This window comes from Panicum hallii, chromosome 7 (assembly GCF_002211085.1).
Source record: "Panicum hallii strain FIL2 chromosome 7, PHallii_v3.1, whole genome shotgun sequence".
NCBI lineage: Eukaryota > Viridiplantae > Streptophyta > Magnoliopsida > Poales > Poaceae > Panicum > Panicum hallii.
In genome coordinates, this window is record NC_038048.1 from 39,068,072 (window position 1) to 39,080,452 (window position 12,381).

Below are 12,381 nucleotides of genomic sequence, written 5' to 3' on the forward strand. Positions count from 1 at the left end.
CAAGTATATAAAACAATTAGAATCAATTCGGATTAAGGATTATGTACTAAAACATAGAAAAAATATACTAACCCATCTCCATTCGGTGTGATCACGCACTTTTCTTCTTCTCGTGGAGGTTTAGGCGGCGGAATCCAACCAATCTTCGACCGCCGCCTACGTGTCCGACCCTGCCCTCCAGATCCTCCAGCTTCTGACCCTCCAGCCCTAGCCCCAGCCTCTCCAGCTCCTGCCCCTTCATCACCAGCTCCTGTCCCCGCAGCACCAGCACTAGTCTCTCCAGCTCTTGACCCACCAACTCTTGACCCTTAACCTGCCGACCCTCCACCAGCAGATCCTTCAGACCATCTATCCCAACCACCTAAGTCATTCACCCAGCCCGCCTTGTCCGACTCCTTGCTACTTGTCTCCTCTTCCGTCTCCTCTTCACTCTACAAAATACATAACATATTGCAGTAATTATATTGAATCTCAAAATTAGAATACACATATAAACATTACATATATACCTCATCTCTCTGGAACGCAATCTGCCCCTGCATCTCCAGACGTAAGTGTTCCAGCAATTGTCTACGCCTTGAAGCTCTCGCAGAAGTGCCCGCAAACAGATCGTCATCTTGTCTCTTTGATAGCTTAGTGCTTTTCACGAAACTCTTTGCTAGGTTTTTTATCCTTTTTGACATCCTGTTCAAAAAAGAAGTTAGTACATCAATACAAGTATAATTAATAGTACATATAAAATAAAGGAAACATAAGGTATTTACTTATCAATCATATTCAAAATTAGGATCATGTTGTTTTGTACGCTTCGAAGGATGCCAAGTAACTTTTTTCTTCCTTGGCACTCGTTTTCTTTTTGGAGGAACTACTACATCATTTTGATCTCCCACTAATGCATCTGACAACAACTCTGTATCTATGTTGAAAGAGCTCGGGAGTTCATCTTCTTGATAAATTTCTTCAAACCCTTCTTGCAAATTTCTTTGATAATACACCTGATCGTCAGCGATGTGTATCCGTTCACGAGGATTGACCTTGTACACTACCCACCAGTCTTTTAGATCCCTGCATGGGTACGACATATAATACACCTGATCGACTTGGTGAGCGAGCACAAATTCGTTGCACGCACGTGTTCTGTTCTCATGTCGTACTTCTACCATACCGAATTGATTTTCTCGAGTGCCGTGATAGTGATCAAACCAATCACATTGGAAGAACACTACTTGAAGATTGTTCGGTCTCGTGAAGTCGTAAACAAGTATGTCCTTAACAATTCCATAATAATTAATCTTCCTTTCTCGATCATCCTTTGTCGTACAAACAACTCCAGTATTTGTTGTGGCTACTAAAGGATGAGTAGATTCAAATTTTGTCGAACGAAACCGAAACCCATTGATATCATACCGACCATAGCTTCTAACAGTTACTATACCAAGCGACATCTGACATAAATCATTGTGTATGTGAGGTATTCTGTCGCACTGTCAATTATATGACTCAATTAGATATTTAAAACATAGTAAGAAAATATCATAGAAAATTATAAATTCTTACATAATCCCGGAACCAATTAAGAAAATTTGGCTTCCCATCTCTACCATATCGAAGCATGTTTTCATATTGCTTCGAAGAAAATTTACGCCTAGATGACCAAGTTTGCAATTCAAATTCCTTGTTTGTGAAGTAAACGGATGAGATATCGGCCACGATAACTAACAACATAAATTAAGTAAAAAATTAATCTTACTTGAAATATGGAGCCATCTCATCAATATTGGCATACATGTAGAGCAAAGCAGACAAATTTTGCTCACGATCAGGGTCACATCTTGTAGAAGCTCCAACGGTCTTTCCCTTGCACTCGAAAATTGAAAGATCACTGCATCGAACTTCTTCATCTACATGGTAACGCAACTTAGGTGTATTCACATTGTTTTCCTCTGCAAAGTATACACTTGTGAAGGATGATATCTCTTTGTACTTAAATTCTTCCGCAATGCATCCTTCAACTCTTACTTTATTGCCAACCATTGCACTAAGCTTTTTTAACGCTCTTTCAATATGATACATTCACCTATACTGGACCGGACCAGCTATCTTAGCTTCATATGGAAGGTGGACAAGTAGATGTTGCATTGGATTGAAAAAGTCTGGAGGAAAAACTTTTTCCAACTTGTATAAAAGTATTGGTATCTCTTTCTGCAACTTCTCCATCATCTCTTTCTTGATTTCTTTAGCACAAAGTTGCTGATAGAAGTAGCTTAACTTAGCCAACACTTTCCACACATCATCATGTACAAATCCGCGAAACATAACAGGAAGAAGTCTCTCCATAATTATATGGTAATCATGACTCTTCAACCCATTTATTTTTCCGGTCTTCAAATTCACAGCCCTCCTGAAACCTGCCGCATAACCATTGGGGAACTTCAAATTCTTCAACCACTTCATTACCTCTTTTTTCTATTTGGATTTCAGACAAAAAGCAGCCCGTGGCTTACCACCACTTTCAGTCAACTCTAGGGACGGTCGATTACAAATCTGTGCCAAGTCTTTTCTGGCCTTTACATTGTCTTTCATTCTATCAGTGAATTCCATGCACGTACTTATAATGCTTTCACCAACATTACGTTCCTGGTGCATCAAATCGATATTGTGCATTAGAATCTGCGATTTGACATAAGGAAGGTCCCATAATCCACATATATGAGTCCAGTTGTGCTCAGTTCCAAAACCAACATATCTATTTCCATCTGTATTCATCTTTAAATCTTTCAACATAGCTAGAATCTCTGTTCCACTCGTACGCTTCGGTGGCCCCTTCGTGACAATAGTATCCTTCCTGAAAGCGTTCCTCTGAAATCTGAATGGATGATTCTCTGGCAAAAAGCGTTTATGGCAATCAAAGTAACATATCTTACCACCGAACTCAAGGCGGAAACAGTCTGTATCTTTACCACAGATCGGACAGGTTAAAAGTCCATGACAGCTCCAGCCAGCAAATATACCATATGCCGGGAAATCATGGATCGACCATAGAAATGCAGCTCGAAGGGTAAATCTTTGTTTCTTGTAACAGTCATATGCCTCAACACCTTGCCACAACTTATCTAGATCATCGATTAAAGGTTGCATCATCACATGAAGTCATGTTCCAGGATGTTCCGAACCAGGAATTACAAGACACAAGAACATATAATCATATTTCATGCAAAGATGTGGTGGAAGGTTGTACGGAATAGCAAATACCAGCCAACAAGAATATGATGATGCAGTCATATTAAAAGGTGAGAAACCATCTGTCGCCAAACCAAGCCGAACATTTCTCGCATCACTAGCAAAATTTGGATCAAAATCATCTAAAGCTTTCCATGCATCAGTATCAGACGGGTGCACCATCAACTCTGGGTTTGCACGCACCCTCTCTTTGTGCCATCTCATGTGCTTAGCAGTATTCTTTGATAAAAATAACCGCTTCAACCGAGGCATAAGAGGCATGTAGCGAAGTTGCTTTTGTGCTATCTCTGTAGTCACCTTTTCACCATTGAAAGGATCGATGGACCAAGAGGGGGGGGTGAATTGGGCCTTTTCAAATTTCTAAAACAAGATTAAACAACCTTAACCTATGCAAAAACTAGAAAGGCACCAATTCACCAACCGGATAACTAAACAACCTACACAAGCTAGTCAAGATGAAAAGAGATAAAGCCTAGCAAGGTAGAGCTAACTAGTGATCCCTAAATCAAGCACATGAAGGAATTGCATGAAAGATAATGCTTGAAATAAGTAAAGTGGACAAGGGACAACCGGATTTTTTCCCGTGGTATCGATGTGTTGGCACACACCCCTAGTCCACGTTGTGACACTCACAAAGAGTATTGTCACCTCCCAAGTCACCAAGACGAGGGCGCTCACTAAGAGTCTCCGTTCACCATCCCGGTGTGGTGGAGATCAAGCCACGTACAAATCTTTTCTCCGGGCTTCCACAATCCTTGGCAAGCTCCGCGAGAATCACCTCGATCACCAAGATCGCCTAGGTGATGCCAATCACCAAGAGTAACAAGCTAAGGCCTTCACTTGAGCAAGAACCCAATCACCAAGAATGGATGCACACAAGCTTCTCTCTACTCAAGTCCTTAATCTTGCTTCTTGAATGATTGAATGAACAAGTGTATGAAATGTTGAAGCTCAAGGTGGCTCTTGACTATAGTATGTGTGTTTGGATGTTGCCTGGTGTCAAGAGTAGTAAAATGACCCATTGGAGGGGTATATATGGGCAGCTCACACGAATAGAGCCGTTGGAGAAAAAGCTGCCAGAAAACTGCGTAGCGCCGGTTAATCCGACGTCCCTCCAATAGCCATCGTCGGTTTAACCGGTGAATGTAAACTGCCACTTCAGAAAACTAGCCGTTACAGCTTGGGCAGATTAACCGTCGTTGCATCGGTTTAACCGGTGAGTGTAATCATCCTTTGATCAACAGAAATACCAAGTCACTGGACAATTGCACCGACGTCAAATTTCAAATAGCGTCGGTTTAACCGGTGAGTCAATTTGTCCACTGATCAACTGAAAACCGAGTCTCTGGACAACTGCACCGATGTCCCTTTTTAAATATCATCGGTTGAACCGGTGAATAGACTTGTCAAACTCTGCTGACCTTGTTTAACCGATGTATATAAAACTTCAAGCGTCGGTTAAACCGGTGAATAGGATTTTTCTGATTTTGCCTGTTCTGACTTGAGTCTTGAACGAATTCCAAATATTCTTGAGATATAAGTTGAGAACCACTTATTTGAGCTTCTAGAAACCTGAGTGACCATTGTGTGCATCCATTTTCAAATGACCATGTCCATGCTCAAGTTACTAAGCCTAAACCCCTCTTAATAGTGCGATCACTACAAAACTACAAAACCTATACTAACCTAAGTGTCCTTCTCAACCTTATGACACTTAGGACTAGAAAGATCCTTAGTCTTGACATGTTATAGAGTTGAATGCCGAGATCGCCTTTTTGAATAATGAAAATTAGGGGCCTCTTTTGATATATAACCAAATGAGCAATGATGATCTATAAAGCTGCACAAACTCATTAGTCACATTAATGGTTGTCATTAATCACCGAAACATACCTTAAGGGCCTAGATACTTACAATCTCCCCCTTTTTGGTGATTGATGACAACATAAGTATAGATAATGAGAGAGCGAGAAAGATAAAGCGCGAATAAACACAAGCAAGCTCGAAAAGAGCTCAAATGAAATCCATAGATATGTCTCAAAAGCTCAGCATGTCTCAAAAGACAAATGTACATATCCATGAACTAACACCAAATATAATACAATAAGAAACATCAAAAGTCAGATCGAGCTCTCTCTAGTGCTACCCTCCCCCTGACTCTCACTCCCTCTCCCCCTTTGGCATCAAAGCACAAAAAGAAGGATGTCTACTGATCCGGGTGCCGCGGGACGGCGAGGAAGCGATCCGGGTCATCATCATCGTCGTCGTCGTCAGACGGAGGATCCTCAGTGACTGCTGGTAGCTGCTGATCTGAAGGACCGGCTGGTGCTGAGCTGACGGGAGGTGTGGCAGTCGTCGAGGCTGTCGTCGAAGCCCTGGTGCTAGCACTGCCTGGGAGAGGGTCCGTGGAAGTGGTAGCCGGCTCAGCAGAAGATGTGTCAACATCTGAAGTGGTGAGTGCTGAAGCTGCCGGCTGTGAAGACTGCTGGACTAAGGACACCTCTCCGCCTCCCCCTGAAGGTAGTGGCTGTGGTACTGCGGGGAGGCCAACTGACTGCACTGCGGAAGGTGACTCCTGGAAGAGCGAGGTCGCAGGCAGAGGAGAGAAGAGAGGACGACTCGCAGACCCGAGAAGTGCAGACAGTGAGAACATGATCTCCGGGGTCGCAGAAGAGGCTGGAGCAGTGGAGGCCGGAGCAGGTGTAACTGCAAGTGGTGGTGCTCCGGCGTCCTGAAGGCCTGACTGTGCTGGCTGCTGAGGGGCGAGTCCGGTGTGAGAGTACAACTGTGAGATCATCCCGAACATCGCCATCATGCCCTGCTGCATCTGCTGAAACTGAGCGTCCGTCCTCTGAGAGACTCTGTCGATAAGACCGACGAAACGCTCCTCAGTAGCAGCTCGCTCTCGGGCGGCCTCCCTCTGGATCTGTGCAAGCTGTGCCTCATGGGCTCTCCTGGCCTCCTCCTGTGCCCGGCGGTCCTCTCTCTGCTGAGTGACCAGCTGCTGCAAAAGTGCGGTGAGCTCAGACGGCTGAGACACCTGTGACTCGGAAACTGTGGTAGCTGCAGCTGACACTGGTGCTGGCTCTCCGGACCCCCCTGCCTCGTGATCGTGACTCGCTGGAGCAGGTGCAGGGAAGTACTCCTCATCCTCGGAGGAGTCTGACTCTAGGTCTGACCAGTGAATCTCATCATCTCCTCCGGGAAGCTGTGCCTCTGCAGCAAGTAATGCCTCGTCCTCCTGGGCCACTCGGGCCTGTACCTCCGGTGACAAACGTGCCATGGCAGCACGATCTGCCTGCCTGCCTCTCCTCCGGTCCGAAGGTGCTGTCGGTCTGTAGACAGGAAACCAGGGGACCTCGTCCTGCCGGTAGACTGCACTGACGGGTGACTCAGCTGGTACTATCATGGAGCAAATGAAACTGATCCAGTGAGCATAAGGAAACTGACGCACGACCCCCATCCCATCAGTGATGACATCCTCAATCTCTGCCAGAATAAAATCAACAATGTCGAATGGCTCGTGAGTGAGGATGTGCAGTAGAAGCAGCTGCTGCAGACCTGTGAACCCCTCTGGGTAGCCACTCCTCGGGAGCAAAGTCCTCCGGAGTGCCATGTGAACTGCGTAGGCCTCAGGGGTCAGCAAGCTGGGGACACGGGCGTAAGAAGCCGGGAAGGGCTGGCGGAAGCACTGTGAGATAGCCTCGTGAGAAGGTGCTATTCCGCCAATCATGGCTCTGCGCGGAGGATCTGCATCTCCATATACCATCTCGTGCAGAGAGACGTCAACAAGGTCAACTCCAAGTATCCCAGCAAGTGTCGCTCTGGACAATCCAAATACCTGCCCCCCAAACATGAAGTGTACAGCTCTGCGCTCTGGGGCTATCCAAGCAGTGGCGTAGAAAACTCTGACCCAGTCCTCAATGTATCTGTTCCTCTCAATAGAGAGTAACCTGGGCAGACCTCTGAAGTGCTCAAAGTGCTCGCGGACATCTGCTCCTCCTGCTGCTGTCCTCAGTGAAACCCAGTCCAATACTCTGTGCGGAAATATCCTGTGGCCCCGCCTCTGGTAGGTCTCGTAGAAACTGGCCTGAAGGAGCGTCCAGAATCTACGATCGACCCGGCTGTCTCGTGTCACGGGAAACCACTCCTCCTCCTGAACACTCCACCTGAGCCTCTTGACCTTCGCCGCATTGGCCTTGGTCAAGTTCTGGAGCAGTACACCTGGCTCCAGACGCACGACAGTGTCCATGCGGAACACTGCGCGCTCGGCCGCTAGGGCCTCGGCTCGTCTAGCTGCTGCTGCTGCTGCTGTGGACCTGCGAGGCTCCTGTGGCTGGTGACCTCCTCGCGTCCTCGGTCCAGTGCGACGCTCGGTCGCTGGTGAAGACTGCTCTCCGGGGGACGTCTGCCGGGTGCGGCCAGAACGTCGTAGAGCTGGTGACTGAGTGTCCTGCCCCTGTGACTGCTCGGACTGTGCTGTCTCTGTATCTGAATCGGACTCTGCCGCTGAGACTGACTGATCTGACCCAGACTCTGCTGCTGCTGCTGTCACGGCTCTGGTGGCCCTGGCACCTCGTACTCTGCCCATCCCTCTGCCTCTGCCTCTGCCTCTCCCCCTGGCTGTCGGATCTCTGATCGCGAACGGACGAGCACGTCCCGACGCCTGCTCCTCGGCGGCCTTAGCCACCATCTCGGCCCTCTCGGCCTCTCTCGCTGCGCGAGTCCGCTTGCGCGCGGGCTCCTCAACTACGATCTCCTTTCCTTTCCTTTTGTCACGACCCATTTCGACAACTGACAGAAACAGGAATGCGGCGGCGCGGTGGTGTGCGAGCGGCGTGGTGACACGCGGGTGGTGCAGAACAGTGGAAATGGCGATGGCGAGGGAAATGTGATGCGCACGAGCGGTGAAGGGGAAGCAATGCACGCGGGTGAGACGGCGAGCACGGGAACGGGCGGTTGTGAGCGGTGCTGTGGCTGTGGCGGCGGCGCAGTAACGCACGGGCGGACAGCGGCGGCGGCGGCTGGGCGCGCGGTGGACAGCGGCGGCGGCAGCGCGGGAGTGCGGCGGGCGGCGGAGCGGAAGGTGCACAGACGGCGCGGGCGCAAGCGGCGGCGGCGCGGAAGACGGTGGCGGCGAGAGCGAGAGCGCGCGGGTGCGGGCGCGGGAATGCGGCGGCGTACGGACGGCGAGTGGCGGCGGCTGGCGGCGGGAGCTAGGGCGAAGGCGAGAGGTCGAGCGGGAAAAAGAGAGTGCGTGAAGCGTCGTGGCCGGTCAGGAGAGAAATATGACATGTGGACCCCGCAGAAATTCTTATCGCCGGTTGATCCGACGCTTAGGTTTTGAACGCCGGTTGATTTGCGTCGGTGTAGTTTACCAGAAACTCTGCCAAATCTGCATCTGTACGCCGGTTGAACCGATGATCTGAAAAGTGAACTCGTCGGTTGAACGAAGCAAATACCAGTTGATTTTCAGGTCAGATCGGTGTTCTATTCATCGGTTGATCCGATGCTGCAAACTTTGTATACGCCGGTTGAACGCCTGAAGTGACTGAGCTGTGGCTGACACTTAGTAACGCCGGTTAAACCGATGGGTATAGATCCATTGAACGTCGGTTTAACCGGTGAACCCAAAAACCCTCTCTCAGCTCACTTTTCTATGCTAAGTCCAATGAACTTATAAGATTCAACTAAACTCAAGTTAATGGACTTGCATAGGCGACTTTACCCCTCAAAATAGGATAGCTTAATAACTTTAAATAGTTTTCCTTTTCAAAATTAAGGATAAGTCGCAAGAGAGACAAAGTGTCAATTTAAAATGTATGAGCCATGTCATAGGAATATTGAAGGAGGAAAGCTTCAAACTCACAATGACATTGCTCACTAGGCAATAACGCACCTAACACTTTATTCTTTTCACTTCTCATGAATTAAGATCTTGCACGTAAAACAAGTCTTATTTTCATCAAGTGATCTCCTTTGTGACCTTTACGCATGCAATGATAATGCAAATTACAAACACATGCGAAAGAAAGGTAGACATGAGATGCACAACTATATGACAAGAAATGCATAGCGAGAATTTAAGATCTACTTGTCAAGTTTGATCCCACGGAAAGCTTCATCATGATGAGCCTTTCTACAAGCCTAGAGGAAAACAAGTGGACCACCACCTCTAGCTAAACCCTTGCTCACCACTATCTTACCATGGTTAGACAAGTGTCCTATATGTATGCATTTTTCTATATGACATGGCAACTTACATGACGTTTGCCGCATCTAATACATTAAGCTCATTTCTTAGCCTAACAAAGGTACTCTCGTCTAAAGGTTTTGTGAAAATATCCGCCAATTGCTCCTCGGATCTCACACCTTGAAGGGAAATGTCCCCCTTGGCTTCGTGATCACGCAAGAAGTGATGGCGAATATCAATGTGCTTTGTGCGAGAGTGTTGAACCGGATTCTTGGCAATTTTTACGGCACTTTCATTGTCACAAAGGAGTGGAATTCTTCCTAGTTTCACACCAAAGTCCAAAAGGGTTTGCTTCATATATAGAATTTGGGCACAACACGCACCGGCAGCTATATATTCCGCTTCCGCGGTGGACAAAGCCACGGAATTCTGCTTCTTACTTGACCAAGAAACTAGAGAACGCCCAAGCAAGTGGCAACCCCCGGAGGTACTCTTGCGATCGACACGGCTTCCGGCAAAATCCGAATCCGAGTATCCCAAGAGATCTAAACTAGCGCCTTTGGGGTACCACAAGCCTATGCTAGGAGTGTGCTTGAGATACCGAAGGATCCTATTCACAGCAGAAAGATGTGATTCCTTAGGATTAGCTTGAAAACGGGCACACAAGCACACACTAAACATTATATCGGGCCTAGATGCGGTAAGATAAAGCAAAGACCCTATCATTGAACGATAGAGGGATTGATCAACAGGTTTACCGTCCACATCCAAGTCGAGATGCCCATTGGTTGCCATGGGTGTCTTGATTGGCTTACATTCATCCATCTTGAACTTCTTCAAGATATCTTTAGTATATTTTTCTTGATAAATGAATGTCCCTTCCTTCATTTGTTTGACTTGAAAACCAAGGAAGAAGGTCAATTCGCCAATCATGGACATCTCAAATTCCCTAGACATCATGGTAGCAAACTCATGGCTTAGTAAATCATTAGTTGAGCCAAAGATAATATCGTCAACATAAATTTGACAAATGAAAAGATCCCCGTTGACGTCTTTTGTGAACAAGGTGATGTCCACCCTCCCGATCTTGAAGCCTTGCATGATTAGGAAGTCACGAAGCCTCTCATACCAAGCCCTTGGAGCTTGTTTGAGCCCATAGAGTGCCTTGTGCAACCTATAAACATGATTAGGATTCCTCGGATCTTCAAACCCGGGAGGTTGCTCAACATAAACAAGTTCGTTAATAAAGCCATTTAAGAACGCACTTTTCACATCCATTTGATATAACTTAATATTATGATGTGAAGAGTAAGCAAGAAGAATGCGGATAGCTTCAAGTCTTGCGACCGGAGCAAAAGTTTCACCAAAATCCAAACCTTCGACTTGAGAAAACCCTTTTGCCACAAGTCTTGCTTTGTTGCGTACCACCACCCCATGTTCATCTTGCTTGTTTCGAAAGACCCACTTGGTGCCGATGATATTCTTGTCTTTTGGAGGAGCTTCGAGGACCCATACTTCATTGCGGGTGAAATTGTTCAACTCTTCTTGCATGGCCATCACCCAATCCGAGTCCTCAAGGGCTTCCTCTATGCTAGTGGGTTCAATACAAGAAACAAACGAGTGATGTTCGCAAAATGAAGCATGCTTAGAACGAGTTCTTACTCCTTTGGTAGGACTACCAATGATTTGACCAATTGGATGATCCTTGGAGATGCGACCATGCTTCACTAGCGGTATTTGCGTGGATGCTTGTTGGGGTGGATCATGAGTGACTTGTGCTTGTGGTGGAACACTTTCCTCTTCTTGTTCTTGGACTTGGGGTGTTGGCGTTGACACATTTTCTTGAGGTGGTGGATCAACTTTATCTTGATCTTCATCCACTAGGGGTGCCGTGGAGGTGCTTGGTGTAGATGAGGAAGGTCCTCCCCCTTGATCATTGTCTTCATGCACCTCTTCCGGCTTGATATCCCCAATGGACATCTTCTTTAAGGCTTCTTCAATCTCTTCATCCCCTACATTCTCATAGCCAACAACCTCCTCTTGGGAGCCATTAGATTCATCAAACTCCACATCACATGTTTCTTCAACTAACCCGGAGGTTTGATTGAATACTCTATATGCTTTGGAGTTTGATGCATAACCAAGAAAGAAACCTTCATCACATCTACTTTCAAACTTACCGAGCCTTTTCTTCTTATATATGAAGCATTTGCAACCAAAGACTCGAAAGTATGATATATTTGGTTTCCTCCCGGTGATGAGCTCATATGGAGTTTTCTTGAGGAGTCGGTGAGGATACACACGGTTGGATGCATGACACGCCGTGTTGATTGCTTCCGCCCAAAACTTCTCGGACGTGCCATAATCATCCAACATTGCTCTTGCTAGGGTGATGAGTGTCTTGTTCTTTCTTTCCACCACACCATTTTGTTGAGGCGTGTAGGTGGCGGAAAACTCATGTTTGACTCCTTCTTCATCGCACCATTCTTCAATCTTCATATTTTTGAACTCGGTGCCGTTGTCACTCCGAATCTTCACGATTGGGGAATTGTATTCCCTTTGAGCTTTTCTTGCAAATGTCTTGAAGATTTCCGGAGTTTCACCCTTATCGCCTAGAAACATGACCCAAGTGTAGCGTGAAAAATCATCAACAATTACTAGGCAATAGAGGTTACCACCAATGCTCTTGTATGAAGTTGGACCAAAGAGATCCATGTGTAGTAGCTCGAGCGGCTTGGAGGTAGACAACATCGTCTTGATAGGATGATGAGTTGCAACTTGCTTTCCGGCTTGACACGCTTTGCATAGCTTGTTCTTGTCAAAAGTGACGTCCTTTATGCCGGTGATCATCCCTCTCTTGTGGGCTTTCTTGAGGTTGCTCATGCCAATATGAGCAATTCTTCTATGCCAAAGCCACCCAAGAGACGACTTGGTGAAGAGGCAAGTCA